This window comes from Pelophylax lessonae (assembly GCF_965119305.1).
Source record: "Pelophylax lessonae genome assembly, chromosome: 3".
NCBI lineage: Eukaryota > Metazoa > Chordata > Amphibia > Anura > Ranidae > Pelophylax > Pelophylax lessonae.
Genome location: NC_138770.1, coordinates 604,713,236 through 604,731,150, shown reverse-complemented (window position 1 = coordinate 604,731,150; position 17,915 = coordinate 604,713,236).

Here is a 17,915-nt window from a genome sequence, read left to right as displayed (position 1 = left end):
GTACTGGTAGACAACAGGCTTGGCAGTGGCATGCAATGCCAAGCCGCTGCAAGCAAAGCCAACAGAATACTGGGTTGTATAAAAAAGGGGATTCACTCCAGAAATAAAGAGATTATTCTCCCACTCTACAAGACTCTGGTCCGGCCACATCTGGAGTATGCTGTCCAGTTCTGGGCACTGGTCCTCAGGAAGGATGTGCTGGAACTGGAGAGAGTCCAGAGAAGGGCAACAAAAATAATTAGGGGAATGGAGGACATCAGCTATGAGGAAAGACTACAAGCACTGAACCTATTCTCTCTGGAGAAGAGACGATTGAGGGGGGATATGATATCAATGTACAAATACTGTACTGGCGACCCTAGCATAAGGAACAAACTATTCAGAGTAAGGGAATACAATAAGACACGTGGCCACTCACTAAAACTAGAGGAAAGGCGGTTTAACCTTAAAATACGTAAGGGGTTCTTCACTGTAAGAGCAGTAAGGATGTGGAATTCTCTTCCACAAGCAGTCGTATCAGCAGGAAGCATTGATAGTTTCAAAAAACTATTAGATGGGCACCTTAGAGACCACAACATACAGGGGTATACAATGTACGGTTAACAGCAAACACACGCGCACATCATAGGCTGAACTGGATGGACTGATGTCTTTTTTCAACCTCACTAACTATGTAACTATGTAACTTGAGTGGCCGGCTCAGAGTCCTGACCTCAACCCAATAGAACGGGTTGAATTAGAGCGGAGACTGTGAGCTAGGCCATCTTGTCTAAATCAGCGCCTGACCTCACAAATGCGCTTCTGGAAGAATGGTGAAACGTTCTCACAGACACACTCCTAAACCTTGTGGACATCCTTCCCAGAAGAGTTGAAGCTGTTATAGCTGCAAAGAGTGGGCCAACTCAATATTAAACCCTACGGACTAAGACTGGGATGCCATTAAAGTTCATGTGAGTGTAAAGGTAGGTGTCCCAATACTTTTGGCAATATAGTGTATGTCCAAAATGACTCACCAAATAGTAATGCTGTTGCAACCAGCAAACAGCGCATTCCCTTTATAAGCCATACACATGCAATCCATTGCCGATGCCATAGATCTGTCAGATCCTCAGGTGCCTGATTTTTAAATGTAAGAGACAAGACTTCACATTGCATAAAATCTTTTAAAACAGCTTTAAATGTATTTAAAATCAGTGCACTCACATATAACCGTGTCTCCCCTAACACAGGTATTTAAGCATAAAAACAGAGCTGGGTGCACTCCGACATTACCATCGCCGCGAGCACAAACCCAGCATAATATGGTAATATGACAGCACATCCAACCCCGCCCTACACGCGTTTCTTCACTTGACATTTTCCCGAGGCAAAGAAAAATGTCTTCCCGGGGAAGCCCCTGAACTTTTTTTGGGCGACAAGCTTCACACAATGCTGTTTGTTGCGATTGCAGTGCAATTTATCGCGGGACAATTGCGGCAGAATCGTAACACATTTTTAGGTGACATCTATAATTATAACCACACTGAGGATAATTTAGACTTTTGTGGGAATAACAGAAACTTGGTTTGACAGCTCACACAACTGGCTGGAAATTATCCAGGGGTATTTCTTGTTTTGGAAGGACATGGAGGGTAAAAGAGGAGGAGGAGGGGTGTGTTTATATATCAAGAGGGATTCATGGGTGGATGAGAGAAGTGACATTGTAAATGGGGCAAGGGGGGAGGTGGAATCCATGTGGGTGGAACTTCAAAGGGAAGAAGTAAGTGGGAAATTAATTGTGGGGTTATGTTACAGCCCCCCCCCCCCCCCCCCAGCCTGAAGAAGGAGGAGGAGCTGGACCTCTTATCACATTTAGAAATGGCAGCTAGGCAGGGAAATGTCATCATAATGGGGGACTTCAATTATCCCGATATTGACTTGGCAAAGGGGACAGCTCATTCATTAAGGGCCCATCATTTCTTAAATATCTTACAGGACACTTTTATGTCCCAATTGGTGGATTCCCCAACTACAAAGAATGCTTTATTAGATTTATTAACCCCTTCCGTACCGCGTCATGTAAAATGACGTCGGCACAAATCCTTTCTCGATCCGGGCGGACGTCATATAACGGCGCCCGGATCTCCCCGCTACTGCGCGCCCCCGGGGGCGCGCAGCGCGGCGATCGGGGGTGAGGCTCGTCCCTCGGACTGAGCCCAACCCCGATCAAGGTAAACAGCCAATGAAATTGGCTGTTTACCACGTGATCGGCTGTGTCAATCACAGACGATCACATGAGCGGCTCCAGCGCGAGCCGCTCGTTCCTTCCTTAATGCGCGCCCCCGGGGGCGCGCAGCGCGGCGATCGGGGACGAGGCTCGTCCCTCGGACAGAGCCCATCCCCGATCTAGGTAAAGAGCCAATGAAATTGGCTCTTTACCACGTGACCGGCTGTGTCCAATCACAGCCGGTCACAAATGTCATCAGAGAACACGGTAACTAGCTGTCACCGTGTTCTCCTCCTCACACACTGATCCTGTGTGAGGAAGAGATTGTGGTAACAGCTAGTTACCAAATACAGTGCACCCCAAACACACTGATTGCCCCCCCCAATAAAGAGCACCTGTCACTAGCCCATCAAAGTACCCGAGTACCTGTCATCAGCCCATCAAAGTACCAGAGTACCTGTCACCAGCCCATCAGGTACTCTGATGACAGGTACTCGGGTACTCTGATGGGCTGATGACAGGTACTCGGGTACTCTGATGACAGGTACTCGGGTACTCTGATGACAGGTACTCGGGTACTCTGATGACAGGTACTCTGATGGGCTGGTGACAGGTACTCTGATGGGCTGGTGACAGGTACTCGGGTACTCTGATGATGGGTACTCGGGTACTCTGATGACAGGTACTCGGGTACTCTGATGACAGGTACTCGGGTACTCTGATGACAGGTACTCGGGTACTCTGATGACAGGTACTCTGGTACTTTGAGTACCCGTCACCAGAGTATCCGAGTACCCGTCATCGGAGTACCCGAGTACCTGTCACCTACCCATCAGAGTACCCGAGTACCTGTCACCTACCCAACAGAGTACCCGAGTACCTTACACCTGCTCATCAGAGTACCTGACACCTGAAGTACCCGAGTACTTGCCACCTGCTCATCATTAACCATCACTACTCATCAGTACTCATCAGTACCCATCAGTACCTATCACCTATTAGTATCAGTACTGATCATCCGTACCCATCATCAGTTCAGTATCACCTATCAGTATCAGTACTACTCATCAGTACCTATCACCTGCCTGTCACCTGCCCATAAGAGTACCCGAGTACCTGTCACCTGCCTATCGGAGTACTCGAGTACCTGCCACTTGCTCATCAGTACCAGAGTACCTGTCACCTGCCCAGCAAAGTACCCGAGTACCTGTCACCCTTCATACAGCCACCATGTCCAAGTCCAAAAAGGTTTATATACGTCGTTCGTTTAAACCTAAATACCGGTGTTATGGCAGCAGATAGCTGCCATAACCCTGGTATTCTTTTAAACGGTGGACGGTTGGCTGTTCGATAAGGGTGGTCCCAGCAGCGGATTCGCCGCGGGATCACCCTTCCGGGGTGGCGGAAGAGGTGCCCCCCCCCCTCCCGCTGCATTCTGGTCCTTTTCCCCGCTTACCGGACCCGCCGGAAGCGGGGAAAACGATCCGGTCCCAGATCCTCACAGACAGGATGTCGAGTGAGGGCAAGCTTGCCCTCACTCGACTCTATGGTCTTGGAGGACCGGAGCTACGGCAACCAGTTTAAAGGTCCCTTTTTTTTTTTCATTTTATTTAATTTTTTTTTAATTTTTTTTTTTTTATTTTTTCTATCTTTTAGTGTACTTGTGAGATCTGAGGACTTTTTGACCCCAGATCTCACAAAAAAAGAGGTCCTGTCGTGCCTTTTTCTATTACAAGTAATGTTTACATTTCTTGTAATAGAAATAAAAATGATCAATTTTTTTTTTTTTTAAAAAACAGTGTAAAAATAAAAAATAATAAATAAAATAAATAGTAAAAAAAAAAAAAAAAAATTAAAGCGCCCTGTCCCCGCGAGCTCGCGCGCAGAAGCGAACGCATACGGAAACCCCGCCCACATATGTAAACAGTGTTCAAACTACACATGTGAGGTATCGTCGCGATCGTTAGAGCAAGAGCAATAATTTGAGCCCTAGACCTCCTCTGTAACTCTAAGATAGCAACCTGTAGAAATTTTAAAAATGTCGCCTATGGGGATTTTTAAGTACCAAAGTTTGTCACCATTCTGTGAGCGTGCGCAATTTTGAAGCATGACATGTTGGGTATCTATTTACTCGGCGTAACATTATCTTTCACATTATGGAAAACAATTGGGCTAACTTTACTGGTTTCTTATTTTTTAATTTAAAAAAGTGATTTTTTTCCCAAAAAATTGCGTTTGGAAGACCGCTGCGCAAATACGGTGTGATAAAAAATATTGCAATAATCTCCATTTTATTCTCTAGGGTCTCTGCTAAAAAAAAATATATAATGTTTTGGGGTTCTAAGTAGTTTTCTAGCAAAAACAACTGATTTTAGCTTGTAAACACCAAATGTCAAAAATAGGCCTAGGCAAGTGGCTAGGATGCATGATGATGCTCCTTGGATGTTAGGCCCCTCTATATGGCTAGGCTGTGAAAAAGTCTCACACATGTGGTATTGCCATACTCAGGAGGAGTGGCAGAATGTATTTTGGGGTGTCATTTTTGCTATGTACATGCTATGTGTTAGGAATATTCTATAAATTTACAACTTTGTGTAAAAAAAAAAAAGTTTTTATTTTTTTCCCACATTTTCCAAAAACTTGTGGAAAAAAATGACATGTTCAAAGGACCCATAATGCCTCATAGAATATACGTTGGAGTGTTTGCTTTCCAAAATGGGGTCATTTTGTGGACTTTTCCATTGTATTGGTGCTCTAGGGCCTTGAAAAGTGTGATAGGTAGTAAGAAAGTTTTATGTGTATTTATGCTCCTAAAACGCCTTATGGTGCTACTTTGACGTGGAGTCTCTTTTTGTGGCCAGGCTGTGTAAAAGTCTCACACATGTGGTATCACCATACTCAGAAGGAGTAGCAGAATGAATTTTGGGGTGTCATTTTTGCTGTGTACATGCTATGTGTTAGAAATAGCTTATAAATTGACAACTTTTGGGAAAAAAAAAGAAAAAAAAATGTTTTCTTCATTTTCCCAAGAATTGTGGGAAAAAATTATAACTTCAAAAAACTCACCATGCCTCTTACTAAATACCTTGGACTGTCTACTTTACAAAAAGGGGTCATTTGGGGGGTATTTGTACTGTCCTGACATTTCAGGGCCTCAAGAAAGGAGATAGGCCATCAGTACATCTGGTGTGATCAATTTTCAGTAATTGGTACCATAGCTTCTAGACTCAATAACTTTCACACAGACTAAATAATCTACACTAATTTGGGTTAATTTTACCAGAGATATGTAGCAGTATAAATTTTGGCCCAAATGTATGAAGAAAAATTAATTTTTTGCAAAATTTTATAATAGAAACTAAAAAAAAGTGTTTTTTTTGCAAAATTTTTGCTATTTTTTTGCTTATATCACAAAAAAAAAAAACCCCAGTTGTGATCAAAAACCACCAAAAGAAAGCTCTATTTGTGTGAAAAAAATGATAAAAATTTTGTTTGGTTACAGTGTAGCATGACTGAGCAATTGTCATTCAAAGTGTGAGAGTGCTGAAAGCTGAAAATTGGTCTGGGCAGGAAGGGGGTCTAACTGCTCTGTATGGAAGCGGTTAATTACGAACAATTCAAATCTGATAACAGATGTAGAAATACACGACAACTTGGGATCTAGCGATCACAGGATGATCACATTTAGCGTAAACCATAAGGAGGTATGAGGGTAGTACAAAAACACTAAATTTCAAAGCAGCAAATTTTTCTGAACTGCGCTCAATACTACAGGACATTATTTGGGACCAAATCCTAGAAACATTGAACACAGAGGAAAAATGTAAATGCTTTAGGAACATAATAAACAAGGGTATCACACGGTGCATTCCAATTTGCAATAAATATAGAAGAGCGAAGGTAAAAGCTGGGTGGCTAAATTGTAAAGTAAAAAGTCTTATTAAAGAGAAAAAAATTGCCATAAAAAAATATAAGGGGGATGGGTCAACATTATAAGGAATGCAATAGAAAGTGTAAGAGCGCAATCCGGGCAGCTAAAAAAATGCTCTGAGAGACACATAGTAGAGGAGAGTAAAAAAAAATCCAAATAAATGTTTTAGATATAATAACAGTACAAATGCGAGGTCAGAGCACATTGCCCACATAAATGACGTTGAAGGGAGGATGGTTACAGTTGAGACGGAGAAGGCAACTGTACTAAATGCTTTCTTCTCAGTTTTTACACAGGAAAAGGAGGGGTATACAGACTACCACTTTATTGTTAGTAACACCTCGCAGGACGTACCCTTGTGGCTAACAGAAACTGGAGTCCAGAAAAGACTAGAAAAGCTTAACACAAATAAATCACCAGGACTGGGTGGCTTACACATGAGAGTCCTCAAAGAACTCAGTCAGGTTATAGTTAGACCATTATTCCTAATCTTTATGTACAGCGAACTGACAGGAATGGTACCAGCTGATTGGAGATAAGCCCATGTGGTACTAATATTCAAAAAAGGGAAGAGACATATACCTGGAAACTACAGGCCAGTCAGCCTAACACCAATAGTATGTAAATTATAGGAGTGGATGATAAGAGACTATATCCAAGAATTTGCTGATGAAAACAGTATCATTAGCAGTAATCAGCATGGGTTTATGAAAGGTCGTTCCTGCCAGACCAATCTGTTAACATTCTAGGAGGAAGTGAGCTCCCATCTAGATAAAGGTAGGCCTGTTGATGTGGTATATCTGGATTTTGCAAAAGCATTTATTACAATTACCCTTAAATGCTTAATCCACAAACTGAGGTCTGTAGGCACGGACCATAGGGTTTGTTTTTGGATAGAAAACTGGTTACAGGGGCATGTCTAAAGGGTGGTGATAAATAACGTGTACTCAGACTGGTCTGGATTGGTAACTGGTGTACCCCAAGGCTCTGTCTTGAGACCAATTCTGGACATGGGGCCACACAATGAGACTGGAGGAGAAGCGGTTTAACCTTAATTTGTGTAGGGGGCTTTTCACTGTCAGGGCAATAAGGATGTGTAACTCTCTTCCACAGTTGATGGTGTCAGCAGGGAGTATTGATATTTTTAAAAGACTCTTGGATGTGCATTTTAGTGAATACAACATACAGGGATATGGGGAATTATTATCGACACTGACAAACATGCACCTACACAGGTTGAACTGGATGGACTATTGTCTTTATTTAACTCTACCAACTATTAAACTATCTGAAATGTGCATTGTGCGTTTTGTCATTCACACCTGGGCGTTCTGAAATTGCTGGCAGAATCGTGGCAAATCTGCCCGTGATTCAAATAGACCAGGTGTGAATGTAACCTTTTGGAGAATGTTTTGGGAGCTCAAATAACTGCACTAAAAATGCAACTTCCCATTGACAGCAATGGAACTGAGGTAAAATAGTGGTAAAATCGCATATGCATTTTTGCAGCAGATCAGTGTGAAAGTAGCCTTGCATTCCCATTTCTTGGCCAACAAGCTTCCTGCGATGCAAATCGCTCAGGTGTGAATGCAGCCTAAATGCGGTTTGTGCTTTATAGTGGAACTAAACCCTTCTATCCTTTTCAGCTAAGGAAACTGCAATCTTATGCTGGCCATACACCGTACGATAAATCGGCCGAAATTCGGTCATTTGGAAAGTTCGCTCGATTTTTGGCCAGTTAATGGGTATAAATCGGTAATCGGTTGTGATGTTTTTGAGCCGAAAAAACAAACAAGTTTGGAAATTTTTTTGCCGAATGAACGATAACTTGAAAGGTTCATGTGTTTCTCGTCCAAACTGTTTTTACTAGATAAATGTGAAAAAAACTAACAAAAAACAGATTAATTTATGTCCATTGAACGATTTATCGGTCAATTACATGATGGCACTATCGTTTGCTCTCATGGCCGACTGTTCCTTTTTCGAAAATTAGTTTGAACGATTTTTCGTATAATGTATGGCCTCTGATCTGCAACTACCATGGGTGCTGCACATGTGATCCGTTATTGTGGGAGTAAAAGGGTTAAATGTGATTTAAGAGTTATGACACCAGACATTTGATGCTGTGACAATTTACTTGAGAACACAAGCAAATGTTACAGTTATTTAAAAAGAAATGTAGTGCTTAAAAGTTTATTCCATAAAAGTCCATAAATCTAATAGGACACCCAAAGTGTGTTGACATACTGTATATACAGTTGTTGGTGAGATAATATTCCGACACCACAGCACACCAGGCCTCTTACCCTCAAGCATGGATCACTAAATTATAGATGGTCTGACAGCGCTCCAACACTCCTCAGGCTCATTCCTGTTCACCAGATATTGCACCAAACTAAAATCCTGTTGTCCCCTCTGAGAGCATCCCCCCACAGGTTAATTGTGCCAAAAATAGGAAACAGAAACCTCATCGTACTGTGTAGTAGGTAAGTAACACTCAAATGTTTGTTAAAACAAATCCAGAATACTCACACTATAAGGAAAAAATCAAGCATGTCTTGTACAAAAGCTTAGAAAGTTCCAACCAGCAAGATGGCCACGGTCCATGCATACAGCACCATGACGTGTCAACCCCCTATGTTCCCAAGCAACTTGTCAAGTGTTTTCCAGTGCATCCCAGTAGTGTCTCCAAAACCTCCAGTGTCTGTCCAGCCTGTACCTAGCTTGTGTGTGTCTCACTGGTCCCATCATTTCCCAGTGTCTTCAGTCATGCCAGCTTTGTGAATTCTGTGTACGCCAGCCTGTGTCCCCAAGTCTCCTCATGTGTTAGCGCCCCAGCATTGCAAAAAAGACTTTCAGCTGCTTTTAGTAGTTGCCCACTCAGAGGACTGCAACCTGGGAATCGCTTGCGCTGTAACATCTCCACCTCTAGGAGGTCTGGTGAAGACCAGGCGGTTTCTTTACGTTCAGCACCTCTGCCCTTCTCAGGTCTCTCACCTTTGCTAATCAAGCAGGTACACCAAACTCCCTGTGCCTACTCTGTGGCTACTCTGTGCTCTACAACAAAGTCATGTTCAACAAAATAAGAGGAAAACACAGCGCTTAAGTAGAGAAAGAAAGCTGCCAGCACTCAAAGTCAAAATACAAACTCCAAACTAATCATATAAAAGAGTGCAGCGCTAAAGTTAAATGTCAGATGAATTAATAAAAGGCTCAGCTTATATAATCCTGGTAATAATCACAAACATAAAATAAAACATAAATTGCACAGTCAGAGCAATATTTGTAGAATCATGCAATTAAAAAAATAATAAATAAATGTCCATGCAAGTATATGAATAGAAAAAATCTCCATCCATGTAACTGTAACATGTAATCCATGTAACCCATGTAACTGGCACAGTAAGTGAAGGGAAGATAGTGATGATTGAACCAAAACAAGTAATCAAAGAAGATCCTGCTCCATACCCAATTTGAATTGTACAAACTGCTTACCAGATGCAAATGACCACTGCATTCCAGGTTTCCCTCAAACCATATATGACTCATTCCGCTCACACTGTTCCAATGGAACTCAGAGTTAAAAACGAAAGAGCACATCCACAGTGTAGATTGTAAAAAAAAAATTATTGGTAATATAAATGATTGCACTTATGAGAAATCCAGATAAAATCAGCATAGTATACAATCCAAACGGACAAAAAAGTAGTTGCGGCGTCCCTCCGGGTTTTCCTCTGAGCTTGCTTCTGGGCTCACTCGTATCGGCCAATCAGGGATGAATCATGTGATGATGTCACCGTCGCAGGCCCCACCCTTTGCGTTTCGTCACAAAGAACGTCATCTGGGGATAGGCCGAAGTGACGTATTATTATGTGTTTTAACTTTATATAGAGCCATGTGGCAATTTTAACTACTGGCCACTATTTGCCCACAATGAACGACATACTGGAAATAAATGTCGTTAATAGACAAGCTATTGAAAAAAGGACCCGCATAGTAAGCCTTGGTTTACACTATTGCGGCTACGAAGTCGTGCTACTTCTAGCGTGACTTCGTAGTGCAAGTTGCTTGCGGCTTTCAGTGCGACTTGTCCCTCATTATAGAAGGAAGTCGCACTGAAGTCGGCCCTAAAGTAGTGCAAGAACTACTTTTCAAGTCGCCGCAACTCAAGTCGCGGCAGTTAAAACGGGCCGAATGGAAATGAATGACTTTTGACTTGCTGTGCGACTTGACATGTGTCAAGTCGCACAGCAAGTCACAACAGTGGAAACGGAGCCTAACAAAGACTCAAGTGGAATAAAATTATAAAACATACAATGTTCTAAAAACTCAGAAAACATACTAAGGAAACGGATCATAACGCTTATATCCCCCTGTCAAGTTGCCATCGTGCATCCTGGGTAAATGCAGTTCCTAAAAGTCCATTCCAACATATTAGATGTAACTGCACAGATGTCACTGATTTTTATCAACAGGCTGTTGTTTTATAGTCTAGATTCCTTGAGAAGGGTTATTCTGAAAGGACCATTGATAACACTATCATTGCACTTGGTAATTTAGACAGAGGGACTGTGCTACATAGAGAGAGGATGGCAACAGAGAGGTCTGCTGATAACAGATTTGAATGGTCTACGGTTACTAGTTATTCTAAACAACATTTCTCTTTTAGAAAGATACTCAAGAAGCACTGGGGTATCCTTAAAAACAATAGGGTGCTTGGCCCTTTGCTCCCAGATCTCCCTATTGTAGTGTATAAGGGTTCCCCAGCTTTGCGACATAGGAACGCTCCCAATATTATTGACCCTTCAAAAACTTTTATTTTTTATTTTTCAGACTATGAAAGGGTTTTTTCCTTGTAGAAAGTGCAATATTTTCCAAATTTAAAGTGTTTGTCTTTTCAATCAACACAAACATAAAACAACTATGATATTGACAAGTTTATTAGCCCCGGTTCACACTAGGGCGACCTGTGAGGCGACCTGGTCGCCTCACAGGTCGCCGCAGGTCGCCTCCCATAGGGAAGCTACGGACCCGTTCTAATAGGAGCGACACAAGTCGCTCCGACCTAGAAAAAGGGTCCGGAGCTTCTTTGGGGCGACCAGGAGGCGACCGCCATAGACTTCAATGTTATGAAGTCTGTGGCGGCCACTCCGAGGTCACGGCGCGCTGCTCGCACCGCGATCTCGGAGGTCGCCCCTGAAAGTAGCATCGCGCCAGTGTGAACCGGCGCTTACATTCACCTTGAAATATGTTGTCTATATGATTTAGTGTCCGTGCTCCAAACAGTACATTCGACGTACTAAACGTGAGTTACATGTACGCTTAGCTGAGCATATTGGCAATATAAAACAGGGCTTGAAGGAGCACAATCTATCTAGGCACTATGCCAGACATCATAGCAAGAGTACTAAAAGACTTTAGTACTACTACTATAAGCTGAACTAATTGAAAAACTCACCCTTATTTCAGAGTAGTACCTATTCCTCATCACAAGATGTCCTCGGTCTTTTGGGTTGACTGACACCCAGCATCAATAAAACTGGAAGAATGGGGAAAGACTGAGTGCAGAGCATCATGGGTCCATCCCCAGAACAAGGCACACTGCACTCACAGTGTATTAATGCAGAGAGCAGAACTTATGTCATCACATAAGCACTGTGCTCTGCATCAGTCTAAACTGTCTAGGGTCAGGAGAATCTGGATGCAGCACAAAACCTAAATACACCACTGCCTATGGAGAAGTTTTCTATGCCTAACCAGTTTTTATGGATTCTTCAAACAACTATTCACTGCCTTCTAATATAATAATAGAAACAGCACACCCGGATCATTATAACCTCAGTAATACCTTGGGAACTGTACTGGACCCGCCTTGTGGTGACGGCCTGTAATGTTTTTTCCGGCACTGAATTCTGCTTGGGCACTCTTCTTGGCACTGAGTGTGACCAGTATAGTATCCAATCCTTTGGTTCTTAGACCCTGGAGACCCCTCTGGGGGTATGCCCACCATGAAGAGTGAAACCTATAAGGACCAGGGACATGGAAATGTAATATTATTCACTTTATGCAAAACTATTAGAAAACCAGGAATGGGTTTATCCACTTATCAGTTGCTTAAACTTGCAATTTCCACCATTCAGAGTTGAGTCTCAGGTGGATGACCAGGTGTTACATCACACCTCAGGTCGCACTTTTACCAACGCTTCCACCCAGAGCCTTTACTCAGTCATCAGGCATTTCCTGCTGCCCTTTTGCTATGAGGACTTTACTACAGGATGGCCAACACCTAGGTTGCTGTGTATTCTTCCATGGACATGATTACCCCATTTCACACTTTGTGAGTACCCCACAGGGGAAAACCTTCACTGATAGCAAAAGTGGAAACCAGGCACAAGGGAACCACAGCAAAAACGAAAGCAAACACTCACCTTGCTGAAGGTTTGCAAAACACTCAATCCACTAAGAGTGACATTGTGTCCTTGCACTAGAGCAGGACTCTATTTTAACACTGGTCTCTGCCTCCAATTCTGCGCTTCACAGTAGGAGACAAACACTTACAATTTGTCACCCTTCCACTCTACCTATCCTCTGCCCCCACATTCACAAAAGTGCTTACACCCCAACTCAATTTTTTGAGAACTCGGGGCGTGGAGGTCACTGGCTACCTAGCCCAGCCTCCAACTATCTACAAGTGACTATCCAGATTCTTTAGACTTCGGCTGAGTAATCAACTTTCAAAAGTCAGCTCTTCAGTCTTTCCTTCTTCTAGAATACTTAGGCCTCATTGTAGACATGGTATAGACAAAAGTTTTTCTTCCAGTGAATAAACTTGTACTCCTAAGAAATCATGCTCAGACCGTAAAGCGGAGTTCCAGTTCCAGCCGTTTTGTGTTTATTAAAAGTCAGCAGCTACAAAAAGTGTAGCTGCGGACTTTTAATAAACAAACACTCACCTGTCCCACGGTCCAGCGATGTGGCCGGCGGGAGCCTCGGTTCTTTCCCTCTTCTCCCCGCGGCACCAGAATCTCTACTGTGGGCACCCAGCTGTGACAGCTTGCGGCTTCACAGTTGGGTGCGCATGTGCGAGTCGAGCTGCGCATCCTTAGTGGACAGGCAATCTTCTGGGACCTGTGATGTGTCCCAGAAGATTGAAGGGAGGGAGGAGGAGAGGAGAACTTCCGTTTGAGCCGCCTAGGCAGCCCGAGTGGAAGTGGGAGTGAGTACCTGTCAAATCCAGGTACCTACTCCCCCCCCCCAAAAAAAATGCCAAATGTGGCATGTCAGTGGGTCAGGAGGCCTTAAAGCGAAAGTTCCACTTTTGGGTGGAACTCTGCTTTAAGACCCAAAAGACACCCCTCAGTGTGATTCTCAGTTATAGCCTTGGGCCTTATGGTAGCCTTAGTTGAAACTGTTCCTTTCTCTTAGTTCTACTCTAGACCTTTTCAAAACAACCTTGTGTTTGTATGGAACAAACAAACCTTTTTTCTCGAACTTCTTATGTTTCTCTCCAGTCAGGCAAGGAACTCCCTGGCTTGGTGGATTTCAAACCCAGGAAAGTCATTTCTCCCATACTCATGGAGAGTGTTAATAACAGAAATCAGCCACATAGGCTGGGGAGGAGTGTTCCAATCTCTTACAGTTCAAGGAACCTGGTCCCTAAGAGAAGCTCCCTATCAAACATCCTGGATGTTGTCATTTTACAAGGTGATATCTGGGTTTGCAAAGGCATTTGGTGCACACAAAGTGGATTTATATCCTTTGTGGGTATTGTGGAAAATGTTGAAATTAAAGTTTTTGTGCCCAAAATTCAGCTTTAAATGGATTGTTTTACATTGCCTATGTTTGTCAATGGGATGGCACAATTAGGGTAGCTTTTAGTGACTTTAAGGATGTAATGGGCTTTAAATGGTTCCTGGGAGTTACAGAAGTCCTATCCTGTACTTGTTCTTATGCCCAAAAAAAAGCCCAGCATAATCCTCATTATTTTATATTCTGACTAAAATAAAAAAAAAAAAAAAAAAACAGACAGTGGAATGGAAATAAAATACAATTTAATAAACAGAAGATTATGGCAGCTGGGGTAGGGAGCACAAATGGAGTAGGATTTCATCCAATAGAAGAGGCATCAGCACATGGGATGAACCCTACTGACTGTAAGTTATGTCCTTTGTACTGAGTTTTGTGTTTTATTATTTTGGCTGCACTGAAGCTTGAACCGATGTTCAGAGTTGTATAAAGTACTCGAAACCCCTACTTGAGTAAAAGTACAAGTGCTCGATCAAAAAGTGACTTGAGTAGAAGTGGAAGTGCTCGATCAAAAACAGACTTGAGTAGAAGTACTAAAGTATTCAACATTTTTTGTACTTAAGTATTGCAAGTAGTTTTTTTAAAAAAATTTGCTACTCAAGTACTGAAAGTAAAAGTACCAGTAGTTTTGAAAAAAAAAATTGCTACTCAAGTACTGAAAGTAAAAGTACAAGTACTGTGTTATGTAGTTATTAAAGAAAGAAGTCAAAAGTTTGAACATCATATTGTTTTTTATTATTTCAAATGCAGCTTTTATTTACACATACAGTAGCATTTATTTTCGTATGCACTGATAATACACATGTTTTGAGCTTCATGAAACCTGCCATCTACTGTTCTGGCAGTGGTAATTTCTATAATAGTAACGAGTAACTATGCAGCACAAAAAAAAAATATCGGAGTAGAAGTATTGAAATCATTGAAAAAATGTAGTGAAGTAAAAGTGGAAGTAGGAGAAAAAAATTATACTCCAGGAAAGTACAGATACCGCCTTTCGGTACTTAAGTACAGTCGTGAAGTAGTTCTACTTAGTTACTATACATCTCTGCCGATGTTGCACATCACTATCTTCAGTGATTCAGAAGCAAGTAATGCCGTGTGGTTTAAGGACCACAATCATTCTAGCAGCTGTTAATGCTCTTTACCACTCAGAAAAATGGGTTGGAAGGGTTGTGCCAATGCTTTGATGTATTTCTGATCCAGGTTTGATTTCTCCTTGCCTGCCCTGACTTGTTTAACAGATGAAGATTTCTGCCTAGCCTTCTGGTAATTACCTTCCAGAAGTCACTGTGCTGGCCTGTTCGTGATGCCGTTTCTGCCCCCTGACTTAGAAATTCATTGCCTCCAGGGCCGGACTGGCATGCTGGGATAGCAGGAAATTTCCCGGTAGGCCGTCTTGCCCTGGGGCTGCTGCCCGCTATGAGCTCTGGGATTTATTTATTTTTTTTACAAGAGCAGCGGCCGGTGCCGCCCACTTCATTAGAACTGGTGCCTGGCGCAGTGATATGCCTTGGATTGCAGCGCCTACACTCAGCGGGTGGGGCTATGCAGCGCGGGCAAACTGAAGACTGAAGAAGTAAACTAACCCCTGGCCTGCAGCCGCTGCCGAGCCTTACACAGACACACTGTGCTTCACCTGCTACAGTAAGTAGGCACCTGCAAGCTAGTAAGAGAAACAAGGCATGCTTCTCTCTCTCCACAGCCCATGACATCTCCTTTACCATGTCTGCAGCCTCTGACATCTTCTGTACCGTGTCCACAGCCTCTGCATCTCCTGTACTATGTCCGCAGCCACTGACATCTTCTGTACCATGTCCGCAGCCTCTGCATTTCCTGTACCATGTCCTCAGCCTCTGACATCTCCTGTACCATGTCCGCACCCTCTGACCATCTCCTGTACTATGTCTGCAACCTCTGGCCATCTCCTGTACTATGTCTGCAACCTCTGGCCATCTCCTGTACTATGTCTGCAACCTCTGGCCATCTCCTGTACTATGTCCGGACCCTCTGACCATCTCCTGTACTATGTCCGCACCCTCTGACCATCTCCTGTACTATGTCCGCACCCTCTGACCATCTCCTGTACTATGTCTGCAACCTCTGACCATCTCCTGTACTATGTTCGCAACCTCTGACCATCTCCTGTACAATGTCCGCAACCTCTGACCATCTCCTGTACAATGTCCGCAGCCTCTGACCATCTCTTGTCTTTTATCGTGTCTGCAGTCTCTGAGGGGGAGTCAGGAAAGGAGTTTGCTATATATATATATATATATATATATATATATATATATAAGTCCTATGTGCTTCCATATCTGTCTTATCTTTATATAATACTCTCTTCAAATATGCTTTAAAATGTATGGTTTTCCCTATTATGAACAAAAAAATAATGTCGTTATGCTGTTGGGCTTGTATAATAATGCTGGTATGAAATTATTTCCAGGGCTGATTGCCCCAAAGTACCGGATTGCAGCTTGTGGCTTAAAGTGGAAGTAAAGTCAAATTCTAACTAACGCTAAACCTACTCTCTGCCACATTATAAGCCTAATATAATAAATCGCTATACTTAGCTGTTCTGTAGCCACTCCAGTCCAGTTTCCAGTGGCGGCTGCTGTGTGCAGGAGAGAACAAACAACAGCTGTGAAGTGACGTCACCCATAGACTTACTATGGGGCTCCCATTGTCAGCTGCCTCTCCTGCACACGCCTACACCCAAAAGCCGTCACTAACAGCTCAGCCTGGGACTAGACCTGAGCAGCTGCATTACAGGTAATTACAGCGATTTTTTTTTTATTTACAGTGTTAGATAGATTAGTCTTAGAATGTGGCAGAGAGTAGGTTTAGAGTTAGTTAGGTTTTGACTAAAATTCCACTTTAACCGTAGCTCTTCGGTGAACTACATCATTTCGAACACATTGCGTAAAATAACCTCAAAATTCCTATTGCAGCCTGCTCTACAGCCCAGCCTGTAAACGGACAAAAAGGGATCACACTGATATCATCCTTGTTTCATACCCTTCTGTAAACATGTTCACCGTGTTAGACCGACAGTAATTGCTGTTTGGGCTGGAGTTTGGCTTTAACCACTTCCCTAACAGCGCATTATTAATTGACGCTGGAAGGAACACTTCCTCCCTTCCGGCGGGCGTCATATGACGTCCGCCCGTTCCCGCTGTTTTCCCGTTCCCCCGGGGGCTCGCAGCGCGGCGATCGGGGATGCGGTGTTTTAGTCGTGACACAGCCCATCCCTGATCGGTGTAAAGAGCCATTAAAAAAAATGTCTCTTTACCATTTGACGGCCTGTGTCTAATCACAGCCGGCCACATGCACTGTCCTCATGCACACCGCTCGTGCGCGCCCCCAGGGGCGCGCAGAGCGGTGATCAGGGATGGAGAGTGTCACTCTGACACAGTTCATCCCGATCAGGTTAAAGAGCCAATGAAATTGCCTCTTTACCATGTGACCGGCTGTGTCCAATCACAGCCAGTCACAGAATGTCACCGATCCTGTGTGAGGAGGAGATTGCGGTAACAGCTAGTTACCGATTAAAGTCCACAGCAAAACACACTGATTGCCCCCTCCCCCCCCCCCCCCAATAAAGAGGACCTGTCACTAACCCATCAAAGTACCTGTCACAAGCCCATCAAAGTACCTGTCAGCAGCCCATCAGAGTACCCGAGTACCTGTCACCAGCCCATCAGGTACTCTGATGACAGGTACTCAGGTACTCTGATGGGCTGGTGACAGGTACTCGGGTACTCTGATGGGCTGGTGAAAGGTATTCAGATATTCTGATGACAGGTACTCGGGTACTCTGATGACAGGTACTCGGGTACTCTGAGTACCTGTCATCAGAGTACCCATGTACCTGTCATTGGAGCACCCCAGTACCTGTCACCAGCCCATCAGAGTGGCCGAGAACCTCTCTGTATCCCATCAGAGTACCCGAGTACCTGTCTCCAACCCAGA